Source organism: Stegodyphus dumicola, chromosome 5 (assembly GCF_044657685.1).
Source record: "Stegodyphus dumicola isolate Sdum_Otavi_A_Nest chromosome 5, ASM4465768v1".
NCBI lineage: Eukaryota > Metazoa > Arthropoda > Arachnida > Araneae > Eresidae > Stegodyphus > Stegodyphus dumicola.
The window spans coordinates 235,552,685-235,575,506 of NC_140772.1; positions in this window are offsets into that span (position 1 = coordinate 235,552,685).

Sequence of the window (22,822 nt, forward strand, 5' to 3'; positions counted from 1 at the left end):
AAACATTGGAAATTGTCATTATGAAATCGAATTCAAAGTAAAGTTGAAATAAACATAGAAGATTATAAAAAAGATAAATAATGCAAACTTTGTAAAAACAAATCAAAGATAACATAAAAATAATATAGAAAATAATATAAATAAGATCAGTGAATGTACATGAAGATATAAAGGCCAGAAAGGTATTAAGTAACTTACATTCTTTCTAGTGGGGGAGTTGGTAAAGTGTTCTCTTCGTGTCTGACTCAGAAGTGTAGGGTTTCCGAAAATTCTTAGCGGCAGTAGGGGCTTTGAATAATATCAGTCGGTAAGACTTGTGTGAAGTAATTTATGGTAGTGGGTGGAACTTGGAATTCTTGAGGGATGTATTTTGTGGAGTTCTTATCTGAGAGAGACCGTCTGTTAAGATTTTTTTTTTTGAAAATACTAGTGAATGGAAATTAATTAATTTCTGGCTAATTGTCGTGTCGCAATGATTAAGAATTTAAGAAAGGAAAAAGGCATTTTCGCTGTCCAAGAGCTAGTAGACAGTCTAAAGGCAGGAAATAGGCCCATTTTTTTTAGTAACAATATAGTAACAGTATATGTCTGAAGACAATTAGCTTTTTACAATATATACAATTGAGTAATTACACTATATACAAATCTTTCAACTGACAGTCATCCAACTTCTACCGCCTTCTCAGGTTTAGGAATAAATTATCATATCCCTATCAGTTAAATGATTTAGAGTGAGTATTTAACGCCTGCTCTTTTAAGGCAATGGTTGATAAATTGAAAGGGAATTAGATTATTTTGAGAATTTTGATAAGGATCAAAATTTCGCGTTGTAAATCTATTGTATCTGTGCATATAGTTTTAATTCGTTGTATTTGATTAATTATAGTATTGTTAATTACTTTTTTGGATATGTTGGAGTTCCAATTTATTAATTTGTTAGTATTGAAATTGAAGTTTCTTGTTTTGTCAAAAAGTAAAATTTTTTTGTAGTTAATGATTTGAAGATCTAGAAAGTCAATGCTATTTTGTGAATTATTAGTTTTATTAAGTTTAAGACAATTCGGATAAATGTCGGAGTTTTCAATTTTACCAAAATTATTGATTGTAATAAGGTCATCAATATGTCTGTAGGTGTGTTTGTAGTAATTTAACTCTTGTGGTTGTAGATTTTTTTGGAAGTTAAATTCTTTGACAAATAAAAAGATATTACAGATCGAGGTGCTGGAATGTAAGCCCATTGGCAATCCTCTGACTTGTTTAAAAAGTTGATTTTGAAACTTGATGTAGTTATGAAAAAGTGTGTATTTTAGGTAGGTTTTCCATTTGTCAAGAGTCATGATATTAAGTATATTAGGGAAAAGTTTTGGTAGATCAAGTAGACTGGTATAGATTTCTTCTAGAGGAAGTGAGGTATATAAGTTTTCAAAATCATAGCAGTTAATGTTTTGGATGTTAATGGTATGAATGGTATTAATGACAGGAGTGTTATTATGAATGATCCAGCAATAGTTATGATTAGTGTTACAATCATTGAAAATCAATTTACAGATTTTATTAAGTTGAATTGAAAAATAATAGTCTATATTTTTCTTGTAATTATTAGTTCCATTAGCTATAAATCTAAATTTTAATGGTGTTTTATGGAATTTGGGGATCGCATAAAGATTAGTAAATCTGTTGTAGTTTGCATTGAAAGTAATATTGAGTTTCTTATGAAAAGTTTTAATCCTGTTTATTATAGATGTTTCTGTAAGGTTGGCTAATTGATAAGTAGTTGCGTTGAGAAGTTCTTTATGAATAATCTCAGGGTAGAATTGTTTTCATATAATGCTAACGTTATTAGTTGCTTTATCTATTTTTGTAATAGTAAAAAGTTGTTTTAATTTACTAATATCTGATGTAAGTTGCGACCAATTCAGTGTACTTTTAAATTTGAGGTGACTGATTTCTGTGGATATGCGTTGAAGAATTTTAGCTTTCCATTTTAAGAAGGTATGTATTGGTAAATTCAGTTGATAGCTTGCTTTAACTATAAATTCGTTGATGTTGTTTTCGAAAGTCGTGTAACAGTAATTTGTAGTCATGTTTCTGACTGGTCTAAATTTTGTACCATAACTCATTAGTGTTTTTAGTTGATGATTTTGTATGATATTCAGGTTGCCAGTAATTATGTGCGTGTAATGAGAATCTACTTAATTGTTGTAAATTGGTGTCTTACAATGTCATTCTGCAGTTTCATCTATTTCATGGTGGTTAGTAAGCAAGTTGCTTAAGGTCCTTTGATATTTAAATGCAATCATTGGTATTGTGTCAACTGCGGGGAAGTAATCTTTACAATCTCTGATGATTCTTGAGAAATGAATATTGTCAAACTGCGGATGCAGAAAATTGACTTTAAAATAAATTTTGCGTTGAGTGAGACTATTGGAGAGTCTGAAAAGACTAAAATCAAGAATCATGTCTTTAATGATTTGTATGTCGTCGTAGCTTTCTTGAATGAATTTTTTTAGTTTGATAAGGAATTTATTAGTACAGGAGTGTAACCAGTTGAGAAGTTTCTTGGGAAAGCAGTCTGAGTCAAAAAAACATTTCAATTGTTTTTTCAATGCAAGTGTATTCAAAGTGGATAAAAATCTCGCATTATTTTTTATTTTGCTTCCTCTTTTTCCTCTCTGCGTTTTGATGCTGTAGAGTTTAAATTGGCTGAAAATAGACTTCTTAGAAGTATCTCTATGACTATGTATATAAGTGTTAAGTCCATATGGATAAAGTGAACGTTGTTTTAGTATATAGAGAGATTCCTGAAAAATTCGTGTTTTGTGATTGGGTATTGTATCTAGTATCTGAAGTTGAATAGAGTTGAAGTCATGGTGTTTAAAGTGTTCTAATTCTGCTGTATTAAGTTGTGATGGTGTACTTATTTTAATGCTATTTTTTTGTGCGTTGAATTTTTTGATTTGAGCTCTATGGTTATTGATTCGAAAGTTAAGATTGTTTTTAGTCTGTCCTATATATTTAATATGTCAAGTACCGCAAGTATGTATACCTAAATTTCTAGGAAAATAAATTAATGTTTTATAACATAAATTTGAAGTCAAACATAGCTACAATGTTACTATGTTACTACAAGGTGAAACCATGGAGGTAAGAAAGCAAGGAGTGGTCAAACCGGCATTAGAAGGGAAGCACCGCTCCGAAGCTTCGGTCACCAGATCGGATGTTTTTTGTTTACATTTAGAAGCTCACTTGACAGCGCTCTGATAGTATTTCGACACACGACAGTTCCATACAAATCGAAAAACGGGACACTTCCGCATAAAAGAAACATTGCTAGTATGACGCATAATAGCAATTTGTATAGCAACATTTACGCAAAAATCATATCTTACAGGATACAACAAAGTCAGAAGAGAGTCAGTCTCTGGTTTATGTAGTATAACAGTTAACAGTCCTTGTAGCCAACACATCACATATTGTTTCAAAAAGCTGCCATCAACATGCATAATAAAATGAAAAAGAAACAACTTTATCATGTTCAAAGTAAAACATTTCGTCAGCAATCAAAGATTTTATTTATCCTACAACAATGCAGTGTAATTGCATTGTTAACTTATGAGTGAAAACAGTGGATTAAAAATATTCATAAGAAGATCTGTTACTTATTTTTGAGGTCAAACGTTTTTCTGTTCAGATTTAATAACTGAAATGTTATATATCCATTTCCGTGTTGATAACATAATGCAGTTATTCTTCCACTGTTGCTTTCATTTTGAAATCTAATGCATAATAAAAAGTTCTTTCCCATAATACAGTCTGTTTAGCTAACTGTTCTTTGTAATTCCTATGATTATAATACGAATATCAGCCGGCGTCGGGTAAAATAGCTGAATACTGGTAATTCAGCTTCGATTATCTGCAATATTTCTTTTCTTCATTTTAAAATAAGTTTACGTCTTATTCTAAAATGAATACGAGAACAAAACATGACTGCAGGAAAGATGCCTCAAAATTCCGCATTTCCAAATGGCAATGGTCTATTAAATCTAATCCGAGCGAAGAAGAACATGAATTTGTGCAATTAAGGTGTGCTGTTTCATTCAAAAACAATTGACGTAATGAATATCATAATGACACTATTCTTATCTCGAATTATAATCACAATCTTCTTAATTACATTATTACGTATATAATCATACTATTATTCTGTTTCAACACACTCTTCTTATGCATTGGGGTATGTTTTTTTCATTCCTTGCATATAATTTGCTTTTCACTAAATTTCATTACAGTAAAATACATGATGATAAAAACTGCTGCCAAAAACGATAATATAATACTATGCAAAGTAAACATTTTTAATTATTAAAATATTTGTGAGTTACTTTCAAACTAATTACTTACATTTTATGCCGATACAGTTCTATGTACTGAAAATAACATGAATTTAATTCATTGTACATAAAAAATTGCTAGCTGGTGCCCAAACCAAAATTTGTAAGTTCTATGTAGCCCTGAAAAGCAAATGCATAAAAACATTTCAGTATGAATGAAATGAGTTCATTCTTTCCAAGCAACAACCCATTCTAAATAATTTTTTATTGCCGAACCAAGAAGCAAAAACTTTTGACACTTCTGGTCAATACGTATGACTTCATGATTTAAATTTAATGTAATATAACAACTGATCATTATCAAGAAAGAAAGATCGTAACAATAAGATGCCGTGTCAATTATTCTAACCTGAAACAAAAAAGTTGCCGACAGGAGCTATTGGTTTAAAATGCCGACCATTAAAGAAGAACTTTCCACATACTATGACGTGAGATGCGATCGCATGCTTCCTTCAAACTCTGAATATGACCTTGTAAAACTTACAGATCTTTTTTATTAAGAAACTCTACCATTGGAAACTGAGCTGTGGCTACACTTTTCGAAGTAAAGCAGATTTTTATCTCCAGCGTGCGAGATACCAGACACTCGGGAAAATGAGAACGAAAATTAACGTTTTCCGAGTTTTTAATTAATATCTCCGCTAATTAAAGTCGTACGAAGATGAAAATTGTCGAAATGGCTTCTCTCGAAATTTTGAATCCGGGGGGGGGGGGGTACCTTTCTGGAATTTCATCTCCCAGGTAAAAGTGCATAAAATCTGCCCTTGATCTTGAATCTTGCAAATTTTAGTAGAATTCTAAATTCTACGTAAAAGCGAAGTAAAATGCCCACTTAAAATTTTGGAGTGAAGCTAAAATTTTAAGAGTTACATTTTTTTAAAACTACTCGTACTTTTATAAAACTTGCTAGTTTGGCGTAATTTCAGTTGTAGACTCGAAATATGGGAAAAATTGGCATGTCGTTTCAGAAAATGTTCGATTTTGTGTCAAAATGCCTATATTAGAACAACGCTATATATACATATAATACATATCCTAAGTCGCGCTTTCGAGCCATGAAAAATGCAAGTTGAATTTCGTCAATCGGCCAATTGTAAAGAAACAAATATTTTCAAATTTTGAAATAATATTAAGAAGTTAGAAAAATTTTCTCTAGTAACGTATGTGGTTATGAAATTCTTTGAAAATGCGGAAAGTTAAAAATCGTTTCAATACTGCACTAGAAATCAAGTGTTATAGATCAGAAACAACTCGAAAATTAACCAAGAGTACAACAAAGTACGTATATAAATTATTTTGCTAATCAGTTATGAGCATTTTCTTTTGCGTAGAATACATCTAGAATCTTCAAAATTAGTAATGAAACGTTCAGTTTAACCTTCCAGATGTTTCTAAAAAGACACCAAAGAAGACTCTGTAATAATAAAATACTGGTTAAAATTGCCCTAACAGAAAAAAAAATATGCCGCGTTTTAAACAGTGACGTGATATGTAATAAAAATGAAAGCATAGTCTCGGTTTATCAACGCAATACAAGGGGCTAAGTAAGTAAAAGTTTCAAAACTGAGTTTTTGTCACATCAATGCAATATATTAGTTCTATATTGTGAATTGTTCATTTCGAAGAGGATAAAGAAGAAATATTTGAGTCAAAGAGAAACATATTTATAAAGCAATGATTCTTATTTTTCTAGTAATTTAAATCAAAGCATTCTGAAAGTGGATGTTTCTTATGAAGATGAGATATTTTCTTAAAAGTGCTTCATATGAAATTACTATAAAAATTTCGTTTAAGAAAGAAATCGACTTCGCAGAAAAAATCTATGAAAGAGCAAGTCAGTGATTATGACAACTTAGAGAGAAGATTAGGAGCTCATATGAGCTTCTTAACATGTAAAAGTTTTGCATGTTTGTCCTTAAAGTACTTGAGATTTAAAGTACTTTAGCTTGCATTTTTGTTAGCTTGTCGTCAATGGTTTATTTCTTAGCAGCGGCGCACACAAGGGTGGCCAGGGGATCTGGATCACCCCCAATCGCCCTTGATTTTTTTTATTCGATTGCATATGATTATATGTATACAGTACGTAAAATAATTCCAAACAAAGGTAAGAATAATTTCAGTTCTAATAAATGAAAACATAAAATTTCTTTTCTCTTTCTTCTTCCCTTTTAAAACCGAACTGCGTACCAACACCCTCTTATTCTCAGAACTTAACTATTTATTTGCTCCATGTTGTATTCTGTAGGAGACGATGTTACTTCACCACATATATAGTATGTTTTTTCTGGGATACGCAATCATTAATGAGGACGGCGAAAACCCAAAATCCATATAAAACTCTCAACGGTTCTTCTGTCGATAACTTATGTGAGTAATAAATTTCATGAAAAATTTTAAAAAGTATAAGTCATTGCAAATCAGTAGAGCAATTTAAAACATCAGTAAACAGTGATTAAAAAAAATCTGATGTGTACACAACATGACTTCTTGTACGGAATATTAAATGCACGGAATATTAAATTATACGCATTTTTTCTTACATTTCATTTAAACTTATTGGATTTAATTAAATCTACTTCGCCGGCAGCGCAAAAACTACAATACAATAAATGCATTCTTTAAAATACACTCTATTTGTTTACCATAGCGACACTCTGGCGCTAGGTTAAATTAACAGTATTATATTTCGTTCATATTATAACTCAGAATGCATAAAATTTATATCATTTAAAGAATTATCTAATCGTTGACACATGTTGTATTCAAATACTATAATAAAAAAGCTAGAACGATGTATAAAAGAAATTAAGCCAACAAAACAAAAAAGAAACAGTTTTTCACAAGCAACTGAGTATTTCTCATTCAATTAATTCAGTTCTCAACTTCGCGACAAGGCGAAAATACATAAAAACTCAAAATACCTGTATTAAAAATTAGGAAGTAAATCTTAAACACTTATTTTCTCGAAAGCATTACAGAAAGGATTAAGCATGATTTAATTCGCAATAATAAATGAAGGCGTTATCTTTGTTGTTGCGAAGCTAAGTTTCTCTAGATTGGCAACAAATCCACTATCCTGCTGATTCAAATGTAAGCAAGCAATGGCCGCCATCAAAAAAATATTAGGCTTAGCGGCACTTAAACAGCTTCAAAATTGTTCATAATTCTAAAAATATTTCATACGGATTTAATAAAGGCATGAAAACCTTAACCGGAAGATAAGAACAACATAATTCAATCAATTTTAAAGCAAAAAATGTACAATTTATAAACATAAAAGAGTAAAGAAACTGAGATCACTGAGCCGGGTAACAGAGTGGATATATTTATAAATAATCCACTCTGTATTATCCACTATAAATATATCCACTCTTTATAAATATTAAATATATTTATATTTCGTATTTCAACCAAAATACGAGGTGCACATCTACATGTGATAGTAGTCCTATATACAAAATTTCAACGTTCTGAGGCTACTCGTTTTTGAATTATGCGAGATACGTACGTACGTACATACGTTCGTACAGACACCACGAAAAATTCTCTACAGAATTCATTTTAAAGCAGTTTTATATTTTGTTTGGAGGAAAAGAGTCTTTTATTCTGTCCTTACTTACAGATATCACGCAAAAACATCGTAAAATTGCGTTCGATAGAGGTCAAAATGGATATTTTCGTTGAAATATGCTGGCTGAAACTTTTCGCGATTACAATACTTCCTTTTTACTTCGTAGAAGGAAGTAAAAAGAGTGAATAAACATGTTTCTAAAATTTATATTAAATGTCTTTATTTTTCACTTTCTTGGCAGACAATGTGTCTCCACATTTTCCATATAAACTAGTGATTCCTGCAATAAAAGAAAGAAATTGCCTAAGTTTTAAAATGAGCCTCCAATGAATATAAATACTTGAATGAATTCCGATGAATGAAGTACATCTTCAGAAACTCTGTTGACCAAGGGAGTGAGCAGGTTTAAATGCCTGGAACGATATTGATGGCCGTTGCTTCACGATTCAAAAATAAATAAAAGTATAATGCCCATATAAAAATATTTTTGCTTACACATGTACTTTATCTGGAAGATATACTTTATTCTACCCCTGCAATTTCCACATTTTCAGTAATTAAGAAACTGCCATTTCATTCTCAATCATGCATCCTTTTACGCATTTAACAACAAACCAAATTCACTAAATAGAGAAACGAACGAAGAACGGTTTTGGAAACCTGTTTATTAAATTATGTACCTTTATCAGCCTTTTTAGATCCATGTTCCCTTTTTACCTTTTCTAACAAACACCACTCCTACAAAAACTTGAAAATTACATAAATACATTTACTAGGTTTGATGGTGAATACCAAAACATTAATAAAAGTATTTTTTTATATTCCAAATCTAAAACTAAATACTTAACAGCTAAATAAAAGACTGACCGCATCTCTCTGAAATAATGAAATTCCCTCTAACTGAGAACCTCTGATCTAAGACTAGTACTTTCTTAACTATTGCGGCATATTAAAAATCCGGATGGACTATTATTTTACATTTTTATTATTAAGTATAAGGTATTTCTCCCACTTCCCTAGCATGCCTTCGTGGTGTAGTGGTTCTGCACGCTGGGCCGGTATTCCAGAGGTCCGTGGTTCGATTCCCGGTGAAGGCGGTTGCATAGTTTTCATCTTTTCTGCTTCCTTTAAAATACCTACAAGTGGCGCCCGAACTAAAAGGGTTGTGGATGATGATTCTCCGCACCCAGGATTTGGCGACTAGGTCCCCTAAAACCCTAGTCGCCCTTTAAAAGGGGAAGTATATAAGGTATTTCTCCCACTTCCCTAACGTGCCTTCGTGGTGTAGTGGTTCTTCGCACTGGGTCGGTATTCGAGAGGTCCGTGGTTCGATTCCCGGCGAAGGCGGTTGCATATTTTTCATCTTTTCTGCTTCCAATTAATCTAATGACTCTACAAAAGTAGGCTACATGTTTTACAATTTTTTTAGTTAATTTCAATAGAAATTTACCATAAAAGAGTCTTAGAGAAACTTTAAAGCAAATTTCATATCATTATGATAAGATTTTCATTTATCTGAGAAGCTTGCCAATACTGCAGTTTGAGAGGGTTGATAAAAACTGTCTCTCTGTACCATAATAAATAAATTCTAAAATGAATGCTAAAGTCCTTTAAAAGGTCACTAAAAACTTATAACGTAAAAAAAAAAAAAAAAAATGAGTGCTTGTGACGAAAAACGTAAAAGAAACATAAATAAATAAATAAATAAATAAAACCAATTGTGTGTACTTTCAGTGATCTTTTAGTGCCTGGTGGCTCCTTTGATGAGACGGCGGAAGAGGAATGCAAACAATCAACTTAAAATAACGTGGCGTACAATTTCGGATAACGGACCTTTAATGGATTTCGTCGACCGAATAACCGCTTCGCCCCTATACTGCAGGTGACGGTCCGGGAGCTTTATGAGATTTCCAAGCAGCTTCTGGGAGCGGGATAAATTCAGCGTTGACAAGGGAAATTCACAACAATCCGCACGCCATCCCGTCTGCTTGCATCCATAAACAAAGCAGTCTTTACGTTACCGGAGAGCAAGGGGGAAATGGGATGAAACGGGAAAACAAAGATGAAATATGGCTTTTAAGCACGCGATTCAGCAATACAGTTAACTTTTTGGGAAGCAAAGAAAACCGAGGAGCGAAAAAAAAGGTGCAGAAACGAAAATTATGTTTCCTGGTACTAACTCAAAAAAAAAAAAAAAAAAAAAAAAGTATTTCATTTTGTAAAGCAGGAAATTTTTTATCGACGCTTGTAAACATATTATGCGGTTCACTTGGTGTATTCTAGAAAAAAATAATTCAGAATTTTCTTATTGGCATATGACATTAACATTTTTTTCTATTAGATTGTGTTTACTTTCTTAATGGGTAACAATTACAGACAAGTTAATTCAATTACGGGAACGCAATTAAGATATATAGAATTTAGAAAAGAATCCTCCACGAAGAACTTTATTATGAGGAATCCAAAGAATACTGCTCACGATTCCCGCTAGATTTGAAAAAAGAGTGTAATCCTCACGCATAATTCACTCACATTCATGAACATGCGCTTTACATGAAAAAATATTAAGCATGTTTTCAACTAGCCCAGTCAACAATGAATGGTTGTAAGACCATTCATTGTTGATCGTATCCAATATATTTTTGAAGACTCGTAGAACCTCGTTAATTTACTGAAGGAGTCAGTGTCTAGATAATTTTAGTTGAATCTTCAGTACCAATTTCTTTACTCGGCGAAATACATTACTATATACACAATATGGAGATGGCAGTCTATATAGAACGAAAAAAACAAACATGGCGCAAACGTGAGCCGGGGTCAAGACAACCAGAAGAACGACCTACAGCTTCGCAGCCCAACAGCAGAAGAAAGAGAAACCGGTTGTAGCCGTCAATTCCTCTCTGTCATTGAGCGGTCGCAGTGAACAGACTTTTGATGTTGAATAAATGTGGAGGCTTGACTGGACAATCATGTTGCTCTTCGATGAGAAATTAACCTAGACCTGATGTGAGCATTTCGATAAATCATACGTACCTAGTACAGGACAACACTTTATTTACAGTGGGAACAAATAAACAAATATAATTAGCATAACTCTCTTGATCTTAAGCTCATAAATTCTTTGCTAACGTTTTCTTAAATATCTTGGACATTCTCGTGAACTCTTTTGCTAGTTTCTAATTTAGCATCCAGTGTTTCAATTATTTTAACCTCCTTATATGTTTTCATATTTTTCTTTTCTCAGTTCCCCTGTTTAATGTTTTACAGTGTTATTTTTATGCATTTAAAATTGCTTTGCTTTAGTTGTATTGAATTTCTCGTTAGTCTTTGAGAATCTGATATGTAATTTGGTGTAAAAATTTATTGGGATAAAGGGAGTTTTTTGATCATTTATGTAGATACTTTCACATACAATAATAATAATAAAATCAAAGGGAAATATATTTTCATTTAACAGAAACGACCTCTATAATGCACTTAGGTATTAATTCTACAAGTCTCGTGCATATGTTCTGCATATATCATTATCACGGGACCACACTTTTATAGTGTTCTTAATCATACTCTCTTTTGTCATACAATCCAATTTGCTACGATGATCCTTGAGAATGTGCCACAAGTTTCCGATTGGATTTAAGTCTCGTGAATTCCCAGGCCAATACAACACAACAATTTTATTTTCTATCAGGAACCTTCTGACGGATTTCGAAATGAAGCATGGAGCCAAGTCACATTGAAATGTCCCTGTAAAAGGTTTCAAGAATGAAATAATCCTACGATTCAGAATTTATATATAATTTGAAGAATTTTTCATTCTGTCAACAGAAACTAAAACTATTAAGTGCTAAATTGCCATGAACTAAACTTTCAGTTCATCTGCAGTGAAGAAAATGCAAAAAAAATTATTTTTAAAAGTATTTTATGGTTTGTTGGCTATGTTGAGGTCTTACGGATTCATAGTTGCTTCGTCTAACAGCGTTAATTGTGCAACCATGAACAAATAAATTAGTCTTATCGCTTGGAATGACCTTAGTCCAGTCATTCTTTTCCTGAGATTTTCGTGATGGTCGATAAAATAGCTTAAGACCTTACAGGCTGTTTTTTATGAGCTTTCTCACCTTCTGACTAGCAGTGAAAAGTCTACGCCATATATTTAAGTAAAAATATGAATACCGATAGAAAGCAGGTATCTTTTAAGGTTTTCGCTAGTTTCTGTTGAATTAATAGCGCAATGTCTTGAATGATGTTAAGATCACCTGTGACTATGTGTTTGTGATAAGGATCCACAAATTCATTGTAATCAAGAAGTTGGCAATCGCATATGCTAGAAGCTACTACATCGTGGTGATTAACAATCATACATCCTAAAGTTTTTTTAAACTTAAAACAAGGTGTCACTTGGAGCTGTTAGCTCGGGAGCAGAATTTGATATTTTTTGAAAATTTGAGGAATTTGGAGCTAATCATACAAAGAGTGCTTGAGTTGTACCGTACAGAATATTTTTTATGGAAAAATTACTTTTCTTCAATTTATAATTCCAAAAGTCGATTATTAAATCTTTGACAATATGAAGACCTAGAAAATGTTTCTTTACTTTGCCAAGTAGATTCCATAAAGTGATATCTTTAAAAGCATGTAATAAGTTAATAAGGAATATTTTTGAGAAGGACTCCTTTTGAAAGAAGGCACATTTTTTTTTAATTATTATATCCAAATCCTGAGTGGAAAAAACTATTGCTTGAATTTCCTCCTCTTATACCTCTGAAAGTTTTCTAAATTGTCCGTAAATTGAGTCTTCTGCTTGTCTGCTAGCGGTGTTGCTGAGATGTGCGTTAAGTCCATAAAGATAAAGTGCCCTTTTTTGAAGGACGTAGATTGACTCTCTGAAGAGGATCAATTTTGTGTCAGGAAAAATATCAAGAACACTAATCTCTATAATGTCAAAATTGTGAACTTGAAAATGTTCAAGAATTGTAGTGGCGTGTTTTTCATTTAAATTACCTTTATTAACATCTTTAAATTTTTTTATATGTGACCTATGATTATTGATTCTAAGATTGAGAGATTTTTTTGTTTGTCCTATATTCCTGTATAGGTAAGGAAACATTCCTTTCAAGAAATTTGGTAAATACAGTTATAAGTTTTTCAGAGGGTTTGCTGATGTAAAACTTTAGAAGGTGAAAGCGTGGCATTTAACCTACAACATTTACAAAGTATATTGCTTCATTCAATAATTTTAATCTTTTGTAACTGAGCAAGAGATAAAAGTAAAGAGAGAGCTAGCCTGCTTTACAGTATTTTTTGTTAGGAAGATTAACCTAATTCGGAAAAGGAACTATAAAAAATATCAAATTACTTGATTACTAAACCTGGAAAAATGTAAATTGGAAGTTTTAGTAAATGCAACAAAACATTTTGCGCATAAAGCTGCGAAAAGTGAAATACGAAAGTAGAAAGATAACATGAACAAGAGAGACTTTAGTGGTGAAGAATTTTGCGCATTGAGCTGCAAAATTTCAAAATTATTTGCGAAGAAAAGGAATGTCTAAAAGCTATTGCTATAAATATTTTACTCAGAAACTACAGTCTCAAATGTACTTTTTAGCAATAGCTTTTAAACATTCCTCTTCTTCGCAAATATATATATATATATATATATATATAATATACCAGAAATTGTTAAAATGAGCATCGAAACTTAAATCCATTGCTAATGCAGCCAAGGTTGCTACTCAAAGTAATTAGACAAAATAAATTTAATTGAAACTTTCTAGGATAATGTTTTAAAGTTTAAACTGTTGTTTTACATTTTATTACTTCTTTCGCCATTAGGCTCTACGCGGAACAGAAAGATTGCTCCGGGTAGGACATTTTAAGAGAAACTGGCTCATACTCACGTTACGCGGGGGGAAAACCACGAAAACGTCCATGCAGCCAGCCCATTCACCAGGACTCGAACCCGAACCGAACTTCCAGTATTCAGCGGCTTTTTCTGCTCTGCTGTAGGTGTTCCAATGCAAAACTATTGTCAGAAAAGCAAAGTTGGTAACTTCTTAAAGCCTATGAGAGATTGCATAAGGGCTATGTGTCTAAATGAAGGAATGTGCGTATATATACATATATACACATATAATCAAGATATAATAAATATTTAATAAATGACTAAAACAAAATTTGGTGTTTAACAGGAAAAAAATACAGAGGATTGAAACAAAACAAAAAAAAATGCATATAATATCAAAATAAAAATTAACATAATAGAGCGCAATACGTTTCTGAATTACATCTGGATGATTATACTTTTTATTGTTGTTGCTGCTGTTGCCGTATCTTAATTTTCTTACGTATGCGAAACAAACGCACGAATATTATCGTGGCAATAACTGCAGTTTTTGCCCTTGTTATTTGGTATTATCCTTGAGTACCGTTCCGATGACAGCATGGTCTTCTGCTCAGTTCTGTCCCAATTTTGAGAGTCAGTACCCAGAGTAGCGATCTGAGGGTCTACCATCCTTATTCCCCTACCACAAACCACATGAGAGGACTTACATTTAGAGTGCCCCCCCCTGCCGAAGCAAGCTATACATTTGCAATATCCGTACTATCTCCAAGATTCAACGGACTCTACGATACAGTAGTGAAAGTTACTAACCACTTTTCAGCTGGGCAGCTAGACCCTCCGTCAGTTTCTATTATTAATTTATTCATTTCGAAACTGGACTAAATAATGAAATAACATGAAATTTTCAAGTGCGACGAATGAGTCTACAAATTATGAAAAGAGCATTGAGATGATCTTTAAACAAATTATAAAATAAAGTTTGTAATCACATAGCCCATAATTCTAAATTTAACCCGTAGACACTACTGGATTATTCAAAGCAATAAAATACTTATTAAAACTTTTAACAATAATTACATTTATTATATTAGCAGTTTTGGTTTTAAAACGCCTGTACCTTTCTTCTCTTAAACGTAATCAATATTAGTCTTATCAAACATCAAGAATTTTTCCCAGAATTCAGTAGCATCGTTAATTTTGAAAAAATGTATTACGTAGCTTGAATGTTTTCTTTCCATAATTTTATCAAATTTAAAGGTAAAATGTTCCTATAGATTAACCTTTAAAGATAAAGGAAGTGTAAAGATTTTACCTTTCAATTTTATCAAACTGAAAGATAAAATCTCCCTGTAGATTGTCTTAACATTTTTGCCAGATATTTCTGAATCACCCTGTATACGACGTGTCTGCGTCCTTACCAGTCTTTATTTTCGCAATTATTAGTCGTAGATATGTATTTCAAATTTAAGAAAAAGTTCTAAATGACGCGGATATTATTATTATGAAATGCTGTGATCAATACACAACTTTTAAACAGATCTTAATTTTTAGGACATGTGAAGAATCCATTGCAAAACAATTTTCTAAATGAAAGAAGCATTCTGCATATTCTTTTGAACAGGAAGAAAATTAAACATGGAACGAAGCTTTTTTAAAAATAAATAATCAAAATTTTGTAATTTAGAAACTGATGCAAAAGAAAAACCCTTTTTGGCTAATCTTTGGAATATGATAACAGATAGTTTTTCGACATTTTGGTAAGGCGATAAAGGTTACTAGGTAGGACTTTAGCAATAATCTGAGAAGTACACAGTTCGAATCACAGATTATTTTGTCTCAGAGAAATGAGAGATCATGAGACATATCATGTGACATTTTCCGGAAAATTCCGATCGTAATTTTAGGTAATAAATACTTAGAAACAATTTCGCTACTAAAGTGCAGAATCCTCCACTTATTTGTTTGACGATATTTACAAGAGTAAGAAGAATTGGATTTTTGTCAATTTCCTTTGAATTTTTAAGTGAAAATAGGTCGATGTGTACATGTATAAAGTCAAGAGTGTGCGCAATGTCATTTTTGTGCAATTCTGGGATGTTATTTTAAGTGAAAAAGGTTGACGTGTACATGGGTACCGCGTATGTGCAATTCTTAAAAACACGCGAAGCAGTGGGCAATTCTCCACGCGAAGCAGTGGGCACTTTCTCCCAATTTCGCACCTAATCTTCGTCATGATTAAGCACTTTTGTTCCATAAAATTTCTAGTATAAGCGTAATTCGGCTAGCAGATTCTTGGAAAAAATTTTGAGTAAAAAAAAAAAAAAAAAAAAAACGCTTTTACTTCGTGAAAACAAAACAAAATGGCGTCCAAAAAAACTGGCATGTTGCTGCAGCAGGGTTGGTTGCCAAATGTTCGCCAAAAAATCCCCAAGTTACCATAATCCGAAGATTCAGCACCTTTTTTAGCTATAGTAAAATCAGACATTAAAAGCATCAGCAACAACAATAAAATAAAAGAAATAAATATTACAACACACTGCGTTTCGTAGCACACAGTAACAAATTTAGATAATCAATTTCTGCTGTTTGTTCTCTCTGATGCTATATAACTGTGTGTGTAAAACAATATTTTGATGTAACTGGTGCTATATAAGCATTCACGACTAATGCTGAATAGTTCATTACGACATGTTGATTTCCTTTTATAAACTTTATTCTTCAAAACCTCCGAAAAAAATTTCTAGCGGGTTTATTTCCGCAAATAATATTATAATAACCCAATAATATTATTTCCAAGTGTACTTGAAAAAATTGTTTGTCCCTGAGAATTCATCGGCTGCAATGCCATCTTTTTGGAGCCGAATAATTTACAAACCTTTCAGAAATAAATTAGCTTTTAAGGAGTCGGATATATTCATATCATTTTTAATTAAATTATTTTGATCAATTTTTAATTAATTTATTTTAATTTACTTGTGTTTTTCTCCAATTGATTAGCCAACAAAACTGACTGACTGAATGAGCGTTTTGTACTGTAACGCACACCTAACAATTATTAATTATAAAAATTATATAAATAAATATAAGTATAAATTTATAAAAGAAAACTATTAGTAGCCAGCCAGTATAGTGGTTAAGACGCTGACTGCGGTACTCATGGGCTCAATTTAGAATTCTGGAGAAGATGTGAATCTTCGCAAGTGTATAGTGTCTATAAATAAGTGCAGCTATATGCTGCATTTATCGAGCTAGATAGCACTACTTGCTGCAGCTGTCATGAAGTTGGTGCCTCTAAGAGGGCTTAAAGTGAAGTAATACATAAGCTAGGTCCGTAGACAGGATAATCGGTATCTATAGGCAAAGAAGAAAGCGCTTAAAATGCGCGGTGAGAAGGAAGCCATCTATGGAAATTCAGGATAGGTGAAGCGGCGTGATAAACCAACGGAGAGACCTTTGGATCGGTTCCTGGTGTGTACGTCTTCAAACCTGGGGCTGAAGCTTAACAGTTAGCAAGGTCCTGAGATATCTACGGCAATGAACAGATGCCATCCTTGCCCCAACACACATTTGTCACACATTCGTGAATCACAAAATCACAGAATGATCTTTAGTTGAGATCAAAACGACCTTGATTCATTCTATTTTATTTCTAATTGACAAACCAAGAAGATCGATAAATTCTATTTCCTGGCGCGATAAAATATTTCAAAATAGTCAACATTAAAATTTATACAGCAATTTTTGTCGTACCGAAATCCAGACTTTTGTATATTAAGATTTGTACCATGTATAATATTTTCCATGTACAATAATATACCATGTATGCCATCTAATAATATAAGTATAGGGACCGGGTAGACATATAAAATGTTAAATTCCTTAATGTTTACAAACAAAGCACGAATGATTTTGTTATTTTAAAACATTTTTGCAATTGCAAGTATATGTCTCCGACCAACGGTTACGAAAATAAAGGCCGTGTAAAGAATTTTGTAAACACAGTGTATATATTTTGCTGCTGCAGTTGATGAAAATAAGTAAAGCAATTTAGAGAAATATACGAAGCTGAATCAGTTTTACTACCCAATTTCTCTCCATGAGGTAGTAAATTTTATTTAATTTCTTACATTTCATGTATATTGCTTTTGCAATGTAATTAATTTTATTATATGTGCATTAAGTTTATTATATATGAGTATGCATTTATGTTTTACTTTGAACTGAACTAGTGTATGAAATTTAGGAGTTTCTTTCATGTATATTTTATGTTATTAGGTGTACCAAACTGAGCAACAATGACTAACAGAATGAAGAAGATAGCGGTGCACTAAGAAGCACAAAGGCAGATGCTGTAAAATATGATAATTATCCTTCACATAAATTTAATCTACAATTTATTATTATTATAAGCACTTAAAATTTTATTTTGTAAGTTTAGTTCTTGTTTTTAATGAATATGTGGATTTTAATAAAGACTAACGTTTTTATTTTCTATTTCCGTAATATTAAGTAATTAAATTCATGCAGATTACATTATGTCTATTGAAAAGCACATGCAGTTTTTACCGCGGATATTCGCATTATTGAAATAAGAAATACTACTATTTAATTCCAGAAACTTATTACTTCATACTATAGTCGAAGGTGATATATGGTGCAAGTAAATATCAGTTAGTGTTTTCTGTTTCAAAGTGCTCTTTAAATTTATGTCATTCTCAGTCATATTTTTGAAAAATGCAGTTTTGTCCTATGCATATTATGAAGTGAAGTAAAATACACCTCATTTCAGAAGAATATTTTTTGCAGATGAGTTAATAGATAAGTATAATTCTTCTTTTTTAAGATAACATTTTAAACGGAATTTTTATATTTTTCAGAGCGGTCCTCATTATTTTCACTCTCATATAAGTTGACATTTTAATGACTTTTTTTTGCGATCCGCGTAGATAAAATAACTGTATTTAATCTTTGAGTTAATTTATGAATTATTATTACTTATCGCTTCGACAAAAATAGATTAAAAGCACTATATATATTATGTTCTTTTAAAAGCCTACTTGTCATCTATTTCAAGGACATAACGGAATACCAGAACTAAGAAAGTATGACTTTATATTATACAATTATACGGCATTTTCCCTTTCCTTTCTGCATGCCTTAGAGGTGTAACGGTAGCACACTCGGCGCATATACGAGAGGTCCAGGCTTGAGACCCGACGAGGCCTTTGCTCATATTTCATGTCTCCAGCATCAAACTAACCTAATGGATGATGATTCTTCACCACCAGAATTTGTCGATTGGATGTTCTAATCATCAGTTGCCCTTTAAAAAGGGAGTATGTAAGGTATTTTCCCCCTTCTTTCTGCAATCCTTCGTGGTATAACTCACTCATTTTCATGCCTCCAGCATCAAAATAACCTAATGACTCTATACTATGACCAACAATTTTGCTCGAAGTACCAGGAGCAGGGACTCTACTGTGCTCCAACTGACACAGATCGTTAACCAAGGCTCTTCCCAACAGAACCCCATGAAGCCATGACTCCATCTTGCCTTACTTGTACTGTGCAAGGATCTGGTGTGAGTGTCATGATATGGGGCAAGTTCTGCTGGCATGGAAGTGGTGCCTGGTGTTCCTCTACGGTAAACAAGCAGCCATGAGATATCTAGATGTACTGTCAGATCAAGTGCCCCATGCAATGTTACATTTTTACCCTGACGCCGACGGATACTTCGTGGACGGTAATGCAACTATACAGCGTACCAGAAGTGTTAAAATTTCTTAGCTGAACAGGAGACAGGAGACCATCAACAGAGCAACTGCACCATCATGACGACTTTCAGCTTTTGTGCTCTATTGATGGAAACTATCTACCATCCTCTATCAGCGGTATTTATTTGAAATAAAATTTTAGAAAATTACAATGGTTGTACAAATATACATATGACATACAGAGACATATTAAACAGATCTTGTGGTGTTTACATAGATGGCAATGTTTACAATAAAGCTCAGGTTAGCTGAACATTAGTCTGACTTCCCACACCTTCCCTGACCCCGCATAGCCCGGATCTTGATGTGTCGGATATGGTGGAAAGACGCATCCGACACCACTCTCCTCTTTCATCTAATTTACAAGATCTAAAATGCTGCATAGCCAATGCATGGTATTTTCTGGACGTAAATGCACTCTAGAAGCATGTAAACTCGATTCCCAAATGAATCCCAGCAGTTATCTATGCAAAAGGTGGTTCAATAAAATATTGATTTGGGGATTCTAATTCATTGGTCACTGTGTGTATAAAATTTTTATTGGTTTTTTGCACATCTATTTGTGTGAACAAATATTTTCTTATGTTTGAAAACTAATTACAGAACAAAATTAAAAGTTAATCCTAATTTACGGTTAAAACTAATGAAATAAGATCAGACATAAATTGATCCCTTAAACAGGCCCAAATTTCGTACTAAATTTTAGAATTAAAGAAATTATAACTTAGATTTTATTACTTAAAATGGTAACCAAATTTTTAATCTAATAGTTTTATGTGTGCGTACTTAATGCAACTATCCAATAAGTTATGCAAATGGTAAAATATATGCTTTTTTTAAATATTTATATTGAGAAATTGAAAAATAATCAATGTAAAATGTAGTGGCGGTACTAAGGTTTTTAAATTTTTGTTTGGATGGTACGTGTTATTTAAAAGGTTGAGAACTCTACTTTAGATGTTACGACAATTCTAATATTCAATAGTTTATGCATAATAAATGCCCCAGAATATGCCAATATAAATATTCAGAGAATTGAGAAAGAAAAAACAGATAAGAAAACTTCATTTTTTTGGTTTATTTTTTGTAATTTTTAGATTAATAATGGAAATTATTGAATTATGTTTTATTTCAAAAGTAGGAATCATCATGGAAGTTCCTTATTCGGTGTTGGAACGATACAGAAATAAAAGTATAATTGTGACGAGGATTCCATAATGAAGCCATTTACGTAGAATAACGTATGCCAATAACATGATATTTAATAATAAAAATAAACACGCAGATCTCTAATAATAAAACTACAAAAAAGTTTGTACAAAAAAAAAAAAATTCACGTTGCTTTATATATATATATATATTACATCCGAATATTTCAATTTGCGGTCAGGTTTAGTTGATTATGGCGAAGCACACTAGAGCTCATGCCTTCGTGGAGAATTTTTTAAGGGAAACTGTCTCATCTGTACGTTACACATAGCGAAAAAGTACGAAAACGCCCATGTAGTCAGCCCGTTCCCCAGGAACCGAACCCAGGTAGAACTACCAGTGTTCAGCAATTTTACTACTCGAATGTATGTAGGTCGATTTGCAGTTAGTGTCAGGTCTACACTATCCTTCAGTCTTAATTTCCTTCATAATTACAAGCAGGCAAAAAAATTGAAATTTTACATCATATGAAATTATCCTGTGCTTAACAGATGATTCAAGAAAACGTTGCTGCCTATAATAAATATATTCACCGTTTCTTTCGTTAATTGAATTAACACAAATATTTTTGTAATTTAATCCGCTTTGTGACAAAAGTTTTAGCCATGTTTTCACCTCGCGCGCAAGATATTTTAAAAATGGCTAATGGTACATACTTGAAATTGGATGGAATTCTTTATATGGGCACTATTTTCTAACTGAACCAAAATTCTGATGAATATTTTAATATTAAAAAAAATTATGTACGAAAACATTGCAATTTTTTAATAAAATACATTTTATAAACTCAACTCCAAAAAAAAAAAAAAATTAACATGATATTCTTAGAATTTTTGGTTCAGAGTAATTTCCAAATGTTGTAAAAGCTATATATTAAATATGTAATTAAATTATGCAACAGAATGTTTTAAACTTTGCGCGCAAGGTGAAAACATGACGAAAAATTGTGTCACAAAGCGTATTAAATTATAAAAATATTTGTGGCAACACAAACTTTATCATTACTATTTCAGAGAGCAGCTATATTATGTAGTCAGCTATACAAAGTTGGAAATAATTGCTTTTAAAATAAATAAGTTATCCCAATTCTTGCAACAGTCAGATAATCGAAGATATTGTGGGTTTTAAGGTGTATGAGTCCCCTTAAAAATTCGTATCACAAAATTTTTAGTTCAATCTCTTTCTTTTTAATAGTGACACTAACATTTTTTTCTCATTGGATCTGATAATCAAATCGGTATATCTACAAAGAACGAAAATGACAGATTTCCGTAATTCGAAAGACTTGTAAGTAGCACTTTTAGGTTAAGACTCAGCCAGTTCTTTTCACCTCAAATATATTTTATGTTATAAGCCTTTTTTTATATTATTATTTTTTATTCATAGCTAATTACTTAGAATTTTAGTTCTGAGTTTGGAAAACTACCTTGTATCTAAGTTACACCTGGGAAAACCAGCCATCCAACCGGGGTTCAATCCAAAGTCGAACTACCAGTGCTCAGCCATGCTACCGCTCGGTCGCTGATTGGCCCTGTAATAACAGATGATAAATGGTAATGTCAATATTCTATTAAGTACGTAAAATTTGTCATTATCAAATATTAATGCCATTTTACTGTTAAAGAAGATTTATCACTCTTTAAGTAATATAAAATTTTACAAATCAATGTTAAATAAATAGTTATTTGTTTACTCCAAAGTAAAAATAAATACATTGCTAAGTTGAAAGAAAAACTAAAATAACAATAGAAATGAAATCGTTTAATAAGAAATGCCTTTGTTTATTATATTTGTCTAAGAATGCTTTTCTTTCAATACATCAGAGTAGAGAGGCTTTTATTAATAGACACTCGTTTAAATTTTCTATTTTCAGAAACTATCTTCCAAAGTGCCAAACCAACACGTCTAGACTGTCAATATAGAAATGATAATTCTCGCAGCACCTGAGAATTTAATCTAAATTTCATGGAACAATAAAAATTGGAATAAGAGTTTATCCGAAATCTCAATCATTTAGAATTAAGTAAGAATAGAT